At 35.5% G+C, this 20,160-nt stretch overlaps 1 protein-coding gene across 1 annotated transcript in view; it reads right to left on the bottom strand.

The window, feature by feature from the left end:
* Uck (Uridine-cytidine kinase) overlaps positions 1–20,160 on the bottom strand; it is a 329,786-nt gene that overhangs the window by 10,124 nt on the left and 299,502 nt on the right. The window lies entirely within an intron of this gene.

Below are 20,160 nucleotides of genomic sequence, written 5' to 3'. Positions count from 1 at the left end.
AAGTTTTAATAAGTCATGTAGATAGTAGGCCTAACTTTTACCTTCTGAAAAGATACACTACTCAAATCTATAGAAGACGAGTGGTCCCTGGAGCCATTCTCAAAATTATGGCGAGATAAAAAATCTCACCATCACCTGTACCTGAACCTAGGCTCTTTCACTGTCGCTCTACTGACAAAGCCAATTTGACTCTAAGAACTTAAGTGCTTACAAGGGAACAATTAATAAAATCATATCGAAATCTCTCCCCAAACTGAGCACATCATTATTGATCTCCAAAGCAGGAAGACAAATACAAAAAAATAGCTGCTGTAGGAAGGTGAAATTAAAGCATGGATAGAAAAATTGAGTATTCCCCAAGCGTGAGTAGATAATTCTTACTCAGCTGGTGAAGCACATTAAATTCACAAGGTCATCTCGCATGTCACATGGCAGTATAGGTGCATTCATGGAGGATGTCAACTCAAATCTCCAAGTAGCTATATGCTGTTGTTTTGTAAGTTCCAAGTACGTTTTCATGCCCTTATATTTAGTATAGGTAGCTCTTCTTTGATATTTATAATTTGTTTATCTGCTGTTGAGATCTGTGTGGTCTTCTCTTATATTTGCATATTTGTTTATCTGCTGTGAAGATCTGTGTGCACAGGTTGAGGGGAGGTTTCGATATAAACTCATTTATAGTTCCATTATTAAACTGATTTCAGATATATTGAATATCTGTATACACATTATTTTATTGAAATCATTTATGCATAGTCAAATTTATACTGCATTCTCATTTCTGAACTTTAAGTTACATACTATACATAAAACTAGTGATAAAATGAAATGCAATTACTTAATGCACTCCTCTGTCATCAATGACAGTGAACAGTGTGAATACAAGAATTTGTTGCCCTTCTTTATTTACCCATTCTTATTTTTATATGCTAAGAATTTCCATACCAGTAATTAACCTAATCCCACGTAATGATGTTACACATAGTGGGTCGGCATGTCATTGGGCCTTCATCCAGGAATATACGACATCACACTGGTAACAGGGAAACATACTTGCACTATATGGATTGAAATCTATGAACATGGCTTCCACGAGCCTTTAAAGATGCACCTTATATGTTACATAAATCATGAATGACACAATATATCACCATATACAGAATGTTAATGAACAACACCGAAATATTTGACTGAGTATAGAGGAGGTTCTAGACAAGCAACCTGACATAGGAAGCTCATGGTCACTGACATAAAATGTCTGTGGCACAAGCCATTAAAGTAATTACAATTTTGTATTCATTTCCATAATTCAGCATTATCATAATCTGCAAATTGTACAGACTAATCACGTGACGGTACACCACTCCATTAATGTTGTAACTGGAGCTCATTTGTTAATAACTGTTGCGGTCCTACTTTTTCCTGTGTTGCAAAATATGTCATAATCATAAGATGTGAATTTATTCGTGATATGCCAGGTATCTTCGAGAGGGAACGAGAATCTTATCTGCAGTGATATCGTCTGTGTATTGCTGTTGGAGATCACCAATTCCAGAAATTTCTGTAAAAAGTGTGCACGTCAATTTAATTTTCCTTTCATTGTATATCTATGTTTATCGAATTACAATGTATTCCACCTTAAATTTCTTTCCCTTCCTATGTAACTTCCGTTATTGTTTCATATAATTTTAAATGATAGAAGTCAGTGGTGTGCACACCCTTCGGAGATTTTATGCCCTATAACATGGGATTGAGGTTCTGGCTGATATGTACATAAATACGAGCAAATGCTGGGTAACTTTCATTGTTGGACCCCGGACTCATTTCACTGGCATTATCACCTTCATATCATTCAGACGCTAAATAACCTCAGATGTTGATACAACATCGTAAAATAACCCAATAAAAAAAATATGTACATACATCTATTATCAGGCAGTACATCTCACTTGACGATATGTGTCAGAAGAAAAACAATTGTTTGTATACATCTGAAGTTTTATGAGTGTAATATGTAACTAGTCAGCGATATATGCAATGGAGGAGGAAAGGAAGTAGCCACCCTACCCCATTATCTTCTGACTTAGTTGCCTCATGAGTGATGCCTTATTAGTGTCACTTATGAGATTCAAACCTGTCTTCAGACAGTTGTCTAAACAACAACAACATGGAAATTTGAATCCACAGAACATGTATTCCATAGTGTCTCAAGTTGCTTGTCTAGGATGCCTCTATATTCAGTGAAAATATTTCGGTGTCGTTCATTAAAACTCTGTATAGTTGATGAAATAAAGCTAATTATGTCTAGTCCAATCGTGAAACGAGCAGGCCTGGGTTCAAATCCTGGTTGAGATTTATTCCGGGGTTTTCGCTCAAGCCATTAAGAGCAAATTCTGGGTAACTTTCGGCGCTGGACCCTGGACTCATTTCACCGGCATTATCACCTTCATATTATTCAGACGCTAAATAACCACAGCAATTGATAAAGCGTCGTAAAATAACCCACTAAAAATTATAATTATGCCTGGAAACTATTTTTTGTACAAGCGTTAATAAACAGTTGGTATGAAAATGACAAATACCTCGTCATTAGATTTTACGCAGTAATTTATAAAAGTGTTATATTATGAAATCCTGTGTAAAGTATTGTATACAATCCGTCTATATAAAACTCCATTTTCCCTCACAAAAGTGGTACAATCTGAGGCGGTATTTAGGCCTTTTCTTTTATATTAAAGACTAGTATTTTTCCCTGGACCAAAAATGGTACTATAATTCTGCCAATAAAAGACGAGTGTTTTCCTAAAATATAAGTAGTTTAGTAGTATTTATTTATTTAACCTGATAGAGATAAGGCCGTTAGGCCTTCTCTGCCCTTATACCAGGAGATTCCAACTAAGTACAATTAGTATTAATTTTACAATTACAATAAAAATCAAAGTACGAAAAGATTACCTGACTAATGAAAGCTAGATAATTTATCATAGAAAAACAAAGAATATTTTGTATGAGTATTTCCCTTGGCCAAAAATATGCAATGCAAACGGACGAATATAATAAATATGAAATACCGTTATTTTCCTTCGATATAATTAGTGGCACATACATTTTCGAAGGGTATGGTACTGATGACTTCAGAGAAAAAATGACATTTGAAAATAACAGGAGAAAAACCTGATGTAACATTTTACTGTTTTTACAAGAGAGCACATTCATGTTTCAAGACCCATTATACTTCATTGTCTTTGGGTTATCATACTTCAAATTTCTCTGGACTAGTCACGTTGTTCTTCTGTACAGTTAAATCATACAGATCTACACTGCCTGAGCTATTATGTAACAATGAAAACAGAAAATCGACAATTTTTAACTTTTTCCCCTGGACTTTTCATTTGTTAATTCGCTTCCTTAGTTGTAGTGAAGATCACCGAAGTATAACTCCAGTTTAACATATTTTTCTTTTCACAAATTCACAAGTCTCTTGTTATTCTAACACTAAACCAAAAAATAATTATTTCAGTTTAAAGAAATAAAACAAAATCAGGAGTTCTCCACCTGCTTGCTTTTGGAAGGGGAAACTGCAATCTAAACTTGACACACATTGGATTTTAAATGGAAGTTTCCTGTATTTGAAATGATTGTTATATATACCATATTTAAAAAATTTGACAAGCAATTCTCCCTTTTGATTAACCCTCCTGCTACCAAGAGATTAATTTGCGATTAATTACAAGAAACTAGCAGTTATTGCATAGAGATGCAACCTAATACCACAGTCTAGTATATAGAGTCACGAAGCTCAATATGTTTGGAATATGCATCCATAGATAGTTGCTAACCACTAGTATTGCTACTATCGCCTCATCACAGACAATGCGAAACAGTCGGCACAGTCTATTGTTCCTAGTACTCTCAGTTGCAAAAAATCACCTCAAGCTTCGTGACTGTATATACTAGACTGTGCTAATACAATAAAGCAAAAACAACAACACTAACAAGACAATACATCGGAAAAACAGTTGACGCATGAACATGGTTGTCAAACCACCACTTATTACACTAGCTATTCGTTTATTCAAGTCATGACATCTGTACATGTGTGAAATCTAAGAACGAATATTGGGGAAATCGACTTTTGACCCAACTTGTAGAATGAAAACTTACATTACTAATCCCTTTCAACCAACATTATACCCATCTCTCATTTCAGAACTGCACAGTTCTTTTCGCGTTCCCTGCCAGATATCACGTTGTTTACCAACTTAATCTGTTTATTATTCTTCCCCCTTCTGGTATTCATTATGGCATTTGTATTGATTCTTCTGTCCTGGATGTAGCAGAAGGAAAGTGCAATAGAAGTCTCCATGGACTGAAATTATTAGATCAGACCTGGCTCAGTCCGGCCCGATCTGAACCAGATCCGAACCAACCAGAAACCCGAGATTAGCTTACAATTATCACCTGAGCCAGACCCGAAGACTAGCAGATGAAGCAAAGATCAGAGGCCACAGAGATATCATTCCAGTAGGAGCATTAGAAAAAGTAATCTCCCAGATAAAACAAATAATCAATGCTTTGTGTATGACAGAGTAGAGATGAACGAATGCTGTTACGAAATATGAAGTCCAACTAAATAATTTAAGATACTGGTAGTCTACTGTTCTGGATGGGTGTCGGCAGGGCTGGGCAGTATTTGAAATACATGTATTTGAAATATGTATTTGGAATACATTTGTATTTTGTATTTTGTAATTTGCAAGGATTTTAGAAAGTATTTTGCATTTTGTATTTAAATACATAAAATTGATGTATTTTGTATTTCAAATACTCAAAATACTTTCTTCTTCTTCTTCTTCTTCTTTGGATTTGTATTTGGAGAATGAACTTCTATCTTATTTGCCTACCCATTTCAGATGTTCTAGCCATACACTTAGTTTTCTTGCCACATCTGATTTCCTTAATTCCATAAAGAAATCTCTAACAGCATCAAGGATCCATCACCCAACACTTGCTAAATGTTCAGCATTATGGAGACCCAAATCCTCAGAAATTATATCAGATGTCTTGAAATATTAATTAAAGTTTCCTTGCCCAACTCGATGGAATTCTCTTTATGGCTTAATCTCTCAAATATTGCAATTCAAACATGATATAAACAGTATATGTGAAAAACTGGGATTGCGAACCTTAAAAGATGTTGAGTTTCAGTACCTTGAAGAATAGTGTGCAGTTCTGAAACCCATTGCCATAGCCCTTGATTTAATGCAAAATGAGAAGACGTGCTATTACGGCCAACTTCTATCCACATTAATTGCCCTCAAAAACAGATTACATATTATGTTATCTAGTAATCTACGCCATCTATTCCAAGTAACTCCAATCCTAATGAATTCGCTTTCATCAAGATTTAAAGCGATGTTTGATCTGACCCTAGAAGCAAATTGACCTATTTTGGCAGCTTGTTTACACCCATCATTTAAGATGAGATAGCTATCTGACACTGACTCACTAAATGATAAGAAGAGGATACAGAATATTTGTGTGAAATCAGCTGAGGAGTTCTCGCTACACCTTTGGTCAGTTCTGATGATGAAAACAATTTTTATGTTTTCAACTCAAGTACAACAAACTTTGAAAAGCAAAAAGAAAAGAACTTGTCTACTGCGGAGTATGAGCTCATACAATTCTTCAATGGCAAAGGGACAACCCTGTGCTCTCTAGAGAATTACCCAACAGTGAAACAAGCTTTTATAAAGTATAATACAAGTTTGTGTTCCTCTGCGCCTGCAGAAAGACTGTTTTGTTTTGCAGGATTTATTCATTCACCAGTAAGGGGATCCTTACCTCATGAACTTTTTGAGAAACTGGCTTTTTTAAGGGAGCAGTAATTATTCATATGTAGCATAATTTCATTGCTGACTGGGAAAAGGAAGAATGTTCAATTACAGTGTTTATATAAAACTTCGAGATAAAAATAATTTTAATGTTAATATAATATTTTAGATTTTCGGTAATATTCTTATTTCTTTATATATTGTATCGGGTATTTGAAATACAAATGTATTTTGAGTATTTCAAATACAAATGTATTTTGGTTAATTCTTTAAAAGTATTTTGTATTTGTATTTCAAATACTATTCTTTGAAGTATTTTGTATTTGTATTTGAAATACTTGGATGTCAGTATTTTGCCCAGCCCTGGGTGTCGGGTGGACATCTAATTGTGCATGCATTAAAATCTTCATACTATTAATTTATTTAATCAGTATATAATTCACGAAAAAAAAAAAAGAATTGAGTTTCTTTAAGACTCGAGCCTGGTCCATGGGCTTGACCTGAGTTTGTGCAGAGCTCTAAAGTGCAGACTTATTCGGACTATCAGAACCGACTTGAAGTACGGTACATGACCATTGTGTGTAGTTCTTTTCCAATGAAGATCCATTAGTTTTATGTTACAAATGATTATATATAATGCATTTCTTTCGCAGATCATTTAAAAATTAAGAACAGACAGACAGTATGTTCAAAACCAGTTTTTCGGTATTAGGAATTCTCTTTCAGTGAAAATTTCAGTGTGGTTGAAAAGTAATAGAAAATGGGAACAAGATTACATTTGTAAAGTTTCTTTCAACCCATAAGCAGTGCTGACTAGATCAGACGCTATGGACAGTACTCTATAACAGAGTCGCCAGCATGAAAGAATAATTCCAAGCCTTTGGCGTGAGACGAACTCGATAGCTCAGTGGTAGAGCGCCTGACCGGAGAACAGGAAGTCGCAGGTTCGATTCCCGCTCGAGGTTGTGAAATTTTTCTTTCATACCATGGCATGATTATGACTATAATAGTATTTAAATTCATTAATATGTCACATCAACGGACGTGTATACATCACCAAACATCGTAAGATGAAGATTACATTTGTAAAGTTTCTTTCAACCCATAAGCAGTGCTGACTAGATCAGACGCTATGGACAGTACTCTATAACAGAGTCGCCAGCATGAAAGGATAATTCCAAGCCTTTGGCGTGAGACGAACTCGACAGCTCAGTGGTAGAGCGCCTGACCGGAGAACAGGAAGTCGCAGGTTCGATTCCCGCTCGAGGTTGTGAAATTTTTCTTTCATACCATGGCATGATTGTGACTATAATAGTATTTAAATTCAGAATATGATTTGTTGTTTCTCTTATGACATGATGAGAGCAAATAGTGGGTGCATAACTGCCTTCTATTGTCAGACTTTAAAAGTGTTGTTCTACAATATGCATAAAATAAAATTTAACTTCCATTTTAGAGAAAGCACGAATTCCTACAAGAAAGTTTCAACACAATGTTGAAAACTGGAGGTATTGTATAAAGACTGAAAAGTGTTACAAAGAGATGTAAATTCAGATTTCAAATTCAAGCAATACGAGAGCAGGTATTCTGGAAAAGATTCTGTTTGATGTTGCCCTTCAGATGATCACCATTGAAGAAGACCGCCAATTTTTTCTAAGCCAAACGAAAAAAAAAAAAAAGGTAGGCCAGGCTCAGTGATAGGAAAAGATCGCGTATTAATGAAATAAGAAATAAAAAGTATCCCACGTCAGCAACAGGAAGAAACCAGGCTTAGTAAAATGTCAATGCAAGGTAATTTTATTGCAATTTCTTAAAAATTAAAATTGTTAATTCGATGTCAGCTGTAATTCATGTTATTTTATTATTAATGGTGGTGATATTTCATTAATTACTTTCATAGTACAACTAATGCACTTAAATAATAAAAATTGTGAAGGTACACTACACTTCATGTTGAATAAGCTATAGTGAATATTACAGGAAATAATTTTATATCACATTAACACCAACTTTGGTTACACTTAATTTATTCACAAACTGTTCAAAGTAAGTGAATAAATAGTTAATATTTCTGACATACACAGATTTTTATTTGCATAGAGAACAACACACACTGAGTCTTTTCCATCCACAGAAGATGGTTTGATTCCAGTTGGAGAACCTGGTCCAAACAATGCCCCTTAACTTAGCGACTTAAGTATAACAGATGACCCCATTGCTTTACAAGGGACCAAAAGGGCTAAAATACGCCAAAACTAGGTGTTACTTGGATAGAAATTAGGGATATATGGGTGAATATTCTGAAATAGGTAAATGTATGTCCTGGCTGCTTTAAGGAGTTTATTGAAAATGTTAACTGATTACTTTTGCGTTTAATTAACTAACTCTCACATATTTTACTTAGAAACAGAGCATAAAAGGATTCATTTTAAAATTCATAATTAAAAAATAGCGTCCAAACGTCAAAATGTAACCACGGTCCCTATGTCCCCAACTACATTTTACTCTGTTTCACTAAGTTTTTCTCAAAATGTTTGGATTTGATTTTATTTCCTCGGCCAAGGTTATAAAAATAAATAGTTAAAACACTTATGAAAGACAGGAATTGTTGTTTGTTTAATTCTGAAAGGACACAAATTTAATGTAAAGTTTGTCCCCAAAAATTTCATAATGCCGGTCCCTCGAAATAAAAGAGCTAAAATAATAGCACACATTTTGCTTCATATGGTATATTTTAACGGTTGGTAGTGATGAGAGGTCAACATGGCGCCACTTGAAAAAATTTTTTGTCCATTGTCGTAATTTATTTTATTGAAAAATACAAAAATCATCACTGATGACTGAATGTTATATTTTCTATTGGAAACACTGGTCCCAGGTGGCATTAAATATAGTTTGTATATACAAAACTTTCGTAGTATATGCAAATCATTACAAAGTTTGTCGACTAAAAAATCTAACCTCCATGATATTTTTAACCATTTATTATGCCAGAACTATTGCGGAAATTATACTAATTTGTAACAACAGTACCTGTAACGTCGGTGCCTTCATTTTGTTTCTTCTTGTGGGACCGGCATTTCATTTACCATGAAATTATTAAATACTGCTGTATAAAGTAAATTCGAATATTATTTCATGTGATTGTTTATAGGAAAGAAAAAAAAATCTGATGATGAAAGTAGGAAATATGAAAGGGAGAAGATACGTAGGCAGAGGGTAAAATGACTGAAGAGGAGTTGCAGAAAAAAAGAGACTATGACAAAGAATATATATAAAAAAAGAAAGAACATAGCAGATATGACGATCGTGAAAAAAGAAATGTTCGAAGACAAGTGAAATCTGGAGTACAGAAGTTTAGAAGAAACCTTAAACAATGGGCTGTAAAGGAAAGATATTTAAGATGTAATACCCCTGATAGTGTAGATTCCAACAGTCCAAATAATATATTCAGAACATAAGTTTACAGCTTGGTCCATCAAGGCAAAGGCATGTAGGCAGAAAGAAAAAGGCACTGGCCAGAACCAAGGCATACAGAAAGGTAAAAGTTTCGGATACCTAACTAAAAGATGCCTACAAAAAACTGAAAAGCTGAAAAAAACGATTATCATGTCGAGAAAAACAGTCATTGATAAGACCAGAAAAAATTTTGGAAGCTGAAAAAATTGACATTTGTAGGAAAGAGTTGCCAAGCCCAAAATGAGTTAAAAGGAAACTAATTTACAATGAAATCCTGGTTCGCCATCTGAAGACATCAGAGATTGATACCAAAGACTGAAGAAAATTTACTGTAACTCCTCCCAAACTAAATAAATATGGTTCCGTCATGATGCACTCACGCATGTGTCATACAAACTGTAGAGGAAAATTGTAGGCCTACACAAAAAAAAGTTACAAAACAAAAACAGAAAATAGAATACAATAACAGAAATGATACCTCCTGGACACTATGAAGAATTTGCACAAACAATTTGTGATAGGGTATCATTGCAATTTGTCATATGGGTCATTTTGTAAACTCCGACCTTTTTAAATTGTACATCCCAAGATAGTAGTAGATCGCAACACTTGTGCATGCATTTCAAATTTAAAATTTTGTAGAAAAGCTACATTTTCTGAAGATCTTAAAATGTGCAAATCCAGTTGATGTTATCAAGTTAGCCACATGTGATCCTGAAAATATTGATTGTATATACAACACTTGCAAACAGTGCCTCAGTAAATTAGTAATCGAGGTAGAACAAGAAAAATATGAGGACGTAGTAATATATCAAAAGTGGCTTAAAAAGAAAGAGACAAAGGAAATTAAGAAAGAAGCTAAAGAATTGAGAACAGTCAGCAAGGAAACCATATCAGTTCCATTAGAAGTGTAGTGTGAAGTTTCAGTATAAAATGATTATCCTTCACCTAGGTTTATCTCATTTAGAGAATAATAATAATTAGATATGCTTATTTATTATTTTTTTTTACAAATTTACATTTCTTTATATATTATGTAACTACTGTCCCCATTTTGGTAACAAAGGTCACTTGGCTTTTTTTTTTTTAAATTACAAAATCTCACATAAAAATTTTTTTAAGCTCAACTGCTAACAGAACCTTCAATAATAGGACCAAATGTAACTAAAGTGAGGAAACGATACACAATTTAATATAATAAATTTTTTCCAGTTTTGTTGTTCATATTTGCCCATTTCTGAATATTCACCCATATACGAGCCGTTCAGAGCAGAAGTGGTGTAAGTCAAAATTGGGTAATGAGGGTTAAAGTAAACATTCTGTAAAATACAGCGCAAAGTAGCAATTAATATTCAATTTATTTAAACTATTAGTAGTCAGCGGATAGCACGAAGGACATATTAATTGCTACTTTGCGCTGTATTTTACAGAATTTTTACTTTAAACCTCATTACCCAATTTTGACTTACACCACTTCTGCTCTGAATGGCTCATATACTCTATTTACCATGTAGGCATCATATATATGAGACTGTTTTGAAGGATGTATTCGACTCTACAGTTGCCAAGTTTTCTGGAACAATTATTCCAATTTGCAAGAAATTCTAGGAAAATTGACCTAAAATAAATAAACTGAAATTCATTATGGGTGTTGGAGGTGAACACATCAAAGAAAGGCTGCCGAACAGTGATGAACTACTTCACTTTGCTCTAACTAATCTTAAAAATAATTTCCTCGCAAGAACTATCAAGATATGCTGGAACTTACGGTAATTTTCCTTGGTGAAATTTCCCCATAAGGAATATCATTCAGAATTCCAGGATCCTTTCGTCAAGCAAGGTGAATGACTAAAGCAATTTACTACATCAACATTTTTTTTTTTCTGGCGTCAGTTTCTTCTCTCCTATGATGAATACAATGGAATCAGACATGCATAATTTTTATATGTATCAATCTGAAGACGTGGATTCGTTCACCTTTTCCAACATAATCTTCTCTTCAGCATTTAAAATTTCTTTGTAACCTTCGTTCTTATAGTGATATGAATAAACAGATCAGAAAAGTTGCTTTCCAGAAATTTTGTAACCATTTATGGTACCTTGCACCAGAAACAACGGCATTGGCATTCTTCTTTGATAATAATATTTCATACATCTTGATTACACAAATTTTAACACTGTATCACTTTGGAATATGTATGATAAGAACTTTCTTGTGTTAAATTTTAACGTACCTTGTTAATATGTTTCGATCTATTTTCGGTCATCTTTGGAACTGGTCGTTGTTGGTCTTGGCACCTCTTGTTTCTTGTGTGGGTGCATTCATAGTGTAGAGTCAAAGAGTGTAGGTGTTTTGAAATTGAGTTGTGTGTTGAGAATATCGTTGGGGTGTGTTTTCGTGTGTCTGTATATTTCATATTGTTCTACAGTGTTGAGTTTCTGGCTTTTTGGTTGGATGTGCAGTATTTCCATGTCTGTGTTGATGTCTCTGTAGGTGTGGTTGGCATTTGTGATGTGTTCTGCACACCACAAACATCATCACAAAATAGAACTACTTCACATACAATAACAAATATTACACACAAACCGAAGGCCTACCCACGGGATCACCCATTTGCAGCATAATAGCAGAAATATTCTTACACCACATAGAACAGACATACATACTAAACAAAGACAACAACAAACACGCAGACAACATCATATGTTGGCACAGATACGTAGATGACATACTAATACTATACAAAGGAAACAAAAGACAGATCCAAAACCTACATCAACACATAAACAAAATACACCCAAAGCTACACTACACATTAGAAATTTGATATTTGAAAAATATTGGAGTGCAAGAGGTCAAATGACTTTATTGTCAAATGCCTGGCATTAGAAAACAACAACAACAACATTAGAAATTGAAAACAACAAATCCATAAATTTTCTAGACATTACAATAACAAAAGTAGACAACAAACACACATTCAAAGTATACAGAAAACCAACAACAACAACACACATACACAACACATCCAACCACCCCACACAACACAAACAAGCTGCATTCCAAACAATGGTACACAGACTACTCAACATACCAATGAACCAACAGGATTACAACGAAGAACTAAACACAATCAAATACATAGCACAAGAAAACGGATACAACCCTCACATAATAGACAAAATAATACATAAGACAAAACAAAACCACAAAAAACAGAAGAATACAACACAAACACAAGAACACAAAAAATACATCACACTAACATACGAAAACAAAAACACACATACAATTGCAACCTCATTCAAGAAATTAAACTACAACATCGCATACAGAGCAAATAACACTCTACAAAAACATCTCAACACACAAACAACACAAACAAACAAATACAACCACACAGGCGTATACAAACTCAAATGTAACACCTGCAGCAACTTCTACATAGGAGAGACAGGCAGATCATTTCGTTACAAAGAACACATCACAGCCATAACAAAATTACAAAACACCTCCACATATGCAGAACACATCACAAATGCCAACCACACCTACAGAGACATCAACACAGACACGAAAATACTGCACATCCAACCAAAAAGCCAGAAACTCAACTCACTAGAACAATATGAAATATACAGACACACGAAAACACACCCCAACGATATTCTCAACACACAACTCAATTTCAAAACACATACACTCTTTGACTCTACACTATGAACGCATCCACACAAGAAACAAGAGGCGCCAAGATCAACAACGACCAGTTCCGAAGATGACCGAAAATAGGTCGAAACATGTTAACAAGGTCCGTTAAAATTTAACACAAGAAAGTTCTTATCATACATATTCCAAAAATAATATTTCAGTTGAAACTAAAATACTTATCGTAGAATCTGCGAAATGTGAAAAGTATAGAGGGAAATATACAAATGTTATTAGCCACACCAATGTTCTTAGATCAATATTTAGGAAAAAAGCATTGAAAACTTTAGTTGCCAAAGATTTTTAGAAGTTTTCAATAAGTGGTGACTTTTTGGAAACACATCCATCAGCATAGGAAAGTAACGATCATTTCCAAAGAGGACTACATGTCGCAAAAGGTTTTAAAGATGTAAACAATGCAGCAGAACAGAGAGTGAAACTGATGACAGACTACAATAAAATGCTGATAACGAAAGAAGAAAAATACAATTCAATCTACCAATTATGTCGATATCCGAATGTGAAGAAATAAATGTTATCTGAAACTTCCAAGAAAAATAAAACCATTAATGGTGAAGAACAACACGAAAAGAATAATACATAATTCACTTGTGATTGAACGTAGAAATTTAAGTAAAAGGTTCAAACTTTAGTTCAAATGTGCCATGTCTTCTTATTAACAATTCTCTCTCAGTTTTTCAAGGAATTATTTTCTCAATGTATGTAACAATTCTCTCAGGCTTGCCAAGTGAAGGGAGGAAGGAAGAATGAGTGAGGATCCATCATGCTGTTTTTCTCTTGTACTATACCTATACTGTACAGTCTATATCTGGCTATAATGTCTTGTGTGACTCTCAGTCTTACCAAGTGAACGGAGGAAGAAAGAGTGAGTGAGGGTTCATCATGCTCTTTCTCTCTTGTACTATACCTATACTGTATAGCCTATATCTGGCTACAATGTCTTGTGTGACTCCCAGCCCTGCCAAGTGAAGGGAGGAAGAAAAAGTGAGTGAGGGTTCATCATGCTCTTTCTCTCTTGTACTATACCTATGCTGTACAGCCTATATCTGGCTACATGCTCTTTCTCTCTTGTACTATACCTACACTGTACAGTCTATATCTGACTACAATGTCTTGTGTGACTCTCAGCATTGCCAAGAGAAGGGAGGAAGAAAGAGTGAGTGATGGTTCATCATGCTTTTTCTCTCTTGTACTATACCTATACTGTAGAGTCTATATCTGGCTACAATGTCTTGTGTGATTCTCAGCCTTGCCAAGTGAAGGGAGGAAGAAAGAGTGAGTGAGGGTTCATCATGCTCTTTCTCTCTTGTACTATACCTATACTGTAGAGTCTATATCTGGCTACAATGTCTTGTGTGATTCTCAGCCTTGCCAAGTGAAGGGAGGAAGAAAGAGTGAGTGAGGGTTCATCATGCTCTTTCTCTCTTGTACTATACCTATACTGTAGAGTCTATATCTGGCTGCAATGTCTTTTGTGACTCTCAGCCTTGCCAAGTGAAGGGAGGAAGAAAGAGTGAGTGAGGGTCCATCATGCTGTTTCTCTCTTGCATTGTATTGTGTGTTGAGAATATCGTTGGGGTGTGTTTTCGTTTCGACATACGAAAACATACCCCAACGATATTCTCAAAACACAACTCAATTTGAAAACACATACACTCTTTGACTCTACATTACGAACGCACCCTCACAGGAAACAAGAGGCGCCAAGACCAACAATGACCAGTTCTGAAGATGACCCAAAATAGGTCGAAACATGTTAACATGTTAAAATGTAACACAAAGTTCTTATCATACATATTCCGAAGTAATAATAATAATAATAATAATAATAATAATAATAGTCTAATAGTAATATTGCAACAACGAGAATAATAACAGTAATAATATTCATAGTATTACGAGAATAATAATAATAATAATAATAATAATAATAATAATAATAATAATAATCATGTTAATAGCATTGCAAAAACGAGATGAATAATGTTAAAGACAAAACCAATGCGTTCCAGATATAGGCTACACTCATAAACAGTGCCGTTACATGTCTGCTTTGTAATAGCTCCGTGGTAGACAACCTTGCTTCTTATGTAGGCGATTCAAGGTCATGTACCTCGTAAGGACGTCAGATATTTATTTCTATATTCATGTGTAATTTATTTAGAAGCATCTGAAACTTCTGAAAACAAATATAGTTCTGCGCATATGTAACTGCGCATATTAAACGTGAAACAACCATTCTCTCTTGTCATTATCAAAGGTAACATGGCTGACAGAAGACATAGGCCAGATACGTGTAGACAAGCTCTTCTTTCTCTTGTGAGGGAGGCCAGATTTTCTGCTACTGAGGCAGGTAGGCGACTAGGAGTGCACGATTCCACAGCTAGAAGATGGGTGAGATTATCCAGAGAAGGAATTGAACATCATCAGCCAGGTTCTGGTAGAAGACGTGCACAGGACGCTGCTTTAGTTGCAGAAGTAGAAGCGAACCTGCATCAATCTGCTTCTTCAATTAAAGTAAATGCCCATTTCCTCGGATCTTCTCGCACTGTCATGAGGTGTCTGCGGGATGTAGAACTTTCTCAAAGAGTGGCAGCAATGAAAGGGTGCATCACTGATGACCACAGATTATTCCGCCTTGCATTTGCAGAGGAAAATGTTAATTTCAATTGGAATAAGATAATATTTTCAGACGAAGTTACTTTTTCCTCTGACAATTATGGGCGGCAAATATGATCCTACGCATGTGACAACTCGCTTTCACAGTGGTCGTGTATCTGTTCCATGCTGGGGCTGGATGTCCAGTGATGGTCTAGGTGTTCTATGGCGCCTCGATGGAAATCTTAATGCCCAACAATACAAGGTCTTGTTGGAAAATGTTATGCTTCCCTCTTTACGGATGATATATCCTGATGATGATGATGATGATGATGATATCATATTTCAACAGGATAATCATCGTGTCCACACATGTATCTAGGTCATGAGATGGTTTTCAGAGAGGCCATAAATCAGATTGATAGAATATCCTCCCTGTTAACCAGACCTGAATGTCCTAAAAAATATGTGGTCAGAAGTGAAGAAAACAGTGAACGCGATGATAAATACAATGCCACGTTGGCCGACACAAAAGATGCACTCTGGAATATTATCGAGGACGCTTGGAATCGTGTATCTTCACGTTGACAGTACCTGAGACGCCTAATCGCATCTATACCCCGTAGAATGTAGGCGATTATAGATGCAAAGGGATTACATACTCGGTATTGAATTTTTTGTTTATTTTGATTTTTGTATTATTGGTCTCCGAGATGTATTTCTTTATTTTGTTTAATACGAGGAAAAGGATTATGTTTGTTTATTCCTATCCGAGAAGGATTTCTTTTACTTAACTTTCTGTTAAATATTTTACAATACTAGTTATTATCAGTATATCAAGAAGTAAAAAAATGAGAATGAAAAAACAAAGTATAGATTGAGATTCGAACTCAGTGCTACTGACTATGCTATGCGAGAGAGACAATGACTCTTCTCTTTAAGAAGCATGTTATATAACCATCATATAATGGTGACAGTGGAGTGTTGGGAACATTTATGACAGAACAAATTCGTCTATGTGTGTATCATGCTCTGACGAATGCACCCGAAGTCTTCCCAATCGGACATAGAATCTGGAGTCCAGTCATTTCTTTTTGGCTAAGAGTGTACTATACCTATATTGTACAGTCTATATCTGGCTACAATGTCTTTTGTGACTCTCAGACTTGCGAAGTGAATGGAGGAAAAAAGAATGAGTGACGATTCATCATGCTGTTTCTTTCTTGTACTATAGGTACCTACAGTATATTGTATAGTCTACATCTGGCTACAATGTCTTTTGTGACTTTCAGGCTTGCTGATTACACGTCTTCTGACACTTGATACTTTCTTCTCTATTCTTATTCTATCAATTTTGCCATCCCTGACTTTCTTGCACTCACTTTTTTAGCACTCTTCTTCCCAGCTAATTCCACTACCCTTACTATTTTGTCCTCCATTTTGCCACATTCTTTTAATACTCTCTCAAATGCCCTATCTATTCTGTCCTTCCAATCCCTAATATCTAGTAGCTGCTTCGTTCCTTTATTTATTATTACCATGTCTTCTACTTTATTTTTTCCGTTTGTCTTGCCTATGCCCCTGACCTCAGAGACTTCCAGCTGTTTCCTTAATCCTTCATCAGCATAATCCGCTATCCGATTTTCACTATGTTTTTTTCCTTGGTTTATTCTGACCAACTGTTTCATTCCCATAGTCGGTTTCAGATACCACCATTGCATATCTTCCATTGTCTCACCGTTGTTGAAATTTAAGTCAACTGCATTTTCTTCCTCACATGCTGCCTTCCCTCTGCTGACCTATATGCATATTTTCACATCCATTCCTCCTCTGCTGCATTCCTTGATTCACCTCCCTTTGCTCAATTCCAGTCCAAAACTCTGGTTTGTCACAATTCTTTTCACAGTATTCGAGATTGTACACTTTATCATTAATTTTCAATGTACCCTTATTCATGAATGCAAAATGTCCTTTACTTCTTGCTTGTTTTTAGATATGGTTATAATAGTTTTCTTCTTCTTATTTGTAACTAATATAATTTTCAAAACGCAATTTTGTTCCCCTCGCATTTTTCACTTTGTTCATAATCATTTCTTTTGTCTTTAAATTTTAATTCGAATTGAACGAAATTTTCCCTTGCCTACTCTATAAGCTTCTTCTATGTCTACTTCGAAAAGTTCCCACGACACTCTGCAGATTGCTTTGTACGTTTCTTCTCCATACTCTCTCTCGTCTTCATTTAGTCCGAAAATTAACAAATTCTTCTTCCTCTAACTATTATCCAAATATCTAATTTTCTTTCCAACTAGTTATTTAACTGATATAGCTCTTCAATTCTTTTGTTATTATTCTTCATGTTTGTCTTCAAATTTGTTATTGTCGGGTAGCTCAGTTGGTAGAGCAGCTGACTACGGACTGGAAGGTCCTATCCGATGTATGGGTCCCACATGGTGGTCGCGTGCATCCATCTTGAGTGCTCCATTCTCGTCACGTGCCCCTCCCCCCCATTTCCACTTCGCCATCATGGCATGTTCTGCTGCATCGGATGTGTTGGCCAGTTTTTGTAGACTGTCGTTAGGGAGCTTGTCTTTTAGCATGACTCCTAATATTTTCCTCTGCATCTTTCTCTGGCAAGTTTGGGTCACTGTATATTGCTTTATAGACAGAGCCCATGTCTGACATCTGTATAGGATTGTGGTAGGATGCAGGTTTCTAGAACCTCAAACCTTAGTTTGCGGTTGATTGCTTTGTCCAACAATATGAATTTTAAACTCCAGAACGCCTTCCAAGCCAATGTTATTCTTCTTCTTTTTATCTCTATATCGGTGTTCTGCTTGAAGGCTACATGTTGTCCTAAGTACTTATATACATACTTAACCATAAACAAAATAGCTAGATTACATGGATTTGCTTGAGAGCATTTTGAATTTTAAAATTGCTCTCCTGAAAAAAAGAGAAAAATGGTGCTTATCATGTTTTTCCTTGTGGTTTTCAAATATTAAGTGTGCTGAGATATGGCGCTGTAATTTTTTCATCTAACAAATGGTGATTCAGTAACCAAAGTGAAGATCAGAACTTGATAACTTTTTATTTAAAAATCACCAAGTTTCAGTAATTCGAAAGCCCACTAGATGTGCACACTTTACAAGTAACAATGTCTTTCAATTAGCAGGCGCTTTATTGATTCTTTGGATCATGCCTCCTCATTCATTGCTGTGGAGCAAGGATTTTTATGATTCTCCCGTGACGAAGAACTATTGTTACAATTTTGGGAGAAGTCTATGGTCAGCTGTCAAGTAAAAGTGAATCTATAAAAAATAATCTGGCCACTATGATGTGACCATTGCAATAGGATATTTATATGGTCTTCAAGAGAAATTAAAATGTTGCACAACAGCCCCTGAAGGGCCAAGGCCCATCAGCTGAATTCACGTTCAGCCTCTGCAAAAGTGAACGACTATCCAACCAGTATGGGGGTAACATGTGGTCAGCAACAATGATCCCCTCAGCTATTATTGCTAGCTTTCGAAACCGGATTCTGCTACTCACTGTAGCTCCACAAATTCATCACAATGCTGGGTCCCATACACAGGCAAAATCTCTTGAGAAAACTTCTTTTCTCATGAGGACTCGAACCAGTGCATGTTCTATTTGCTAGTCTAAGGCACAACGCTTTCAGTTCCAAGAAAGTAACTACTGTACTCTTACACTTAAGTGACTAATAAGTGGAGATAGCCATTTCAGCAGTTTTAGTTGTACATCTTGATTACACAACTTTTAACACTATATCACTGAGGAATATAAAGTATATTTACAGGGTGGCTTACTTAACTCTTTCACCTCCGATACCATGTGAAATACAGAGAGAGTCAGAACTTTCTCCACAGTCATACATAGGCCTACTTATATCCCGGTGTAGGTTAATATTTCTCCCTTGCCTTAGGGGGTAGCCCCGCAAACAATACCATCATGTCCACGCCAAGGTTATACACAAACCTGCAGCCAGCAGGTACAGTACATTCATTCCATAAAATGTTTTCATTTGAAGAATGTGCTTTTTTAGTGGAATATGTGTTTCGAAAAGGTGACAAATACACTAAAAAAAGTGAAACAGAAATTTAAAGAACGTTTTCCAAACTCTAATTTACCTCACTGGGACACAATGCGCGATCTGGTAAATAAATTTCGCCGTACAGGCTCTGTGCAAGATCCTCCACTGTGTGGGAGACCCACAGTTTTAACGGAAGAAAAACTGTTAAGAGTTTTCTAATCGAATGCTAAAAAGCCATAACAAACCGGTTAGAAAATTGGCACAGCAAACTGACATATCTTATTCCAGTGCATGTACAGCATTAAAGGATGAACTAGGATTACAGCCGTACAAGGTATCGGTCGTGCATGAACTAAAACCCACAGATAATGAGAAAAGATTAAATTATTGTGTTTGATTTCAAAGACTTATTCATTGTCATAGTGTTGACGTATTAGACAGAAAATTCTTTACAAAGGAAGTTTGGTTTCATCTTTCAGGTTACGTAA

This window comes from Periplaneta americana, chromosome 8 (assembly GCF_040183065.1).
Source record: "Periplaneta americana isolate PAMFEO1 chromosome 8, P.americana_PAMFEO1_priV1, whole genome shotgun sequence".
Lineage (NCBI taxonomy): Eukaryota > Metazoa > Arthropoda > Insecta > Blattodea > Blattidae > Periplaneta > Periplaneta americana.
This window is presented reverse-complemented; position numbering and strand designations above follow the sequence as displayed.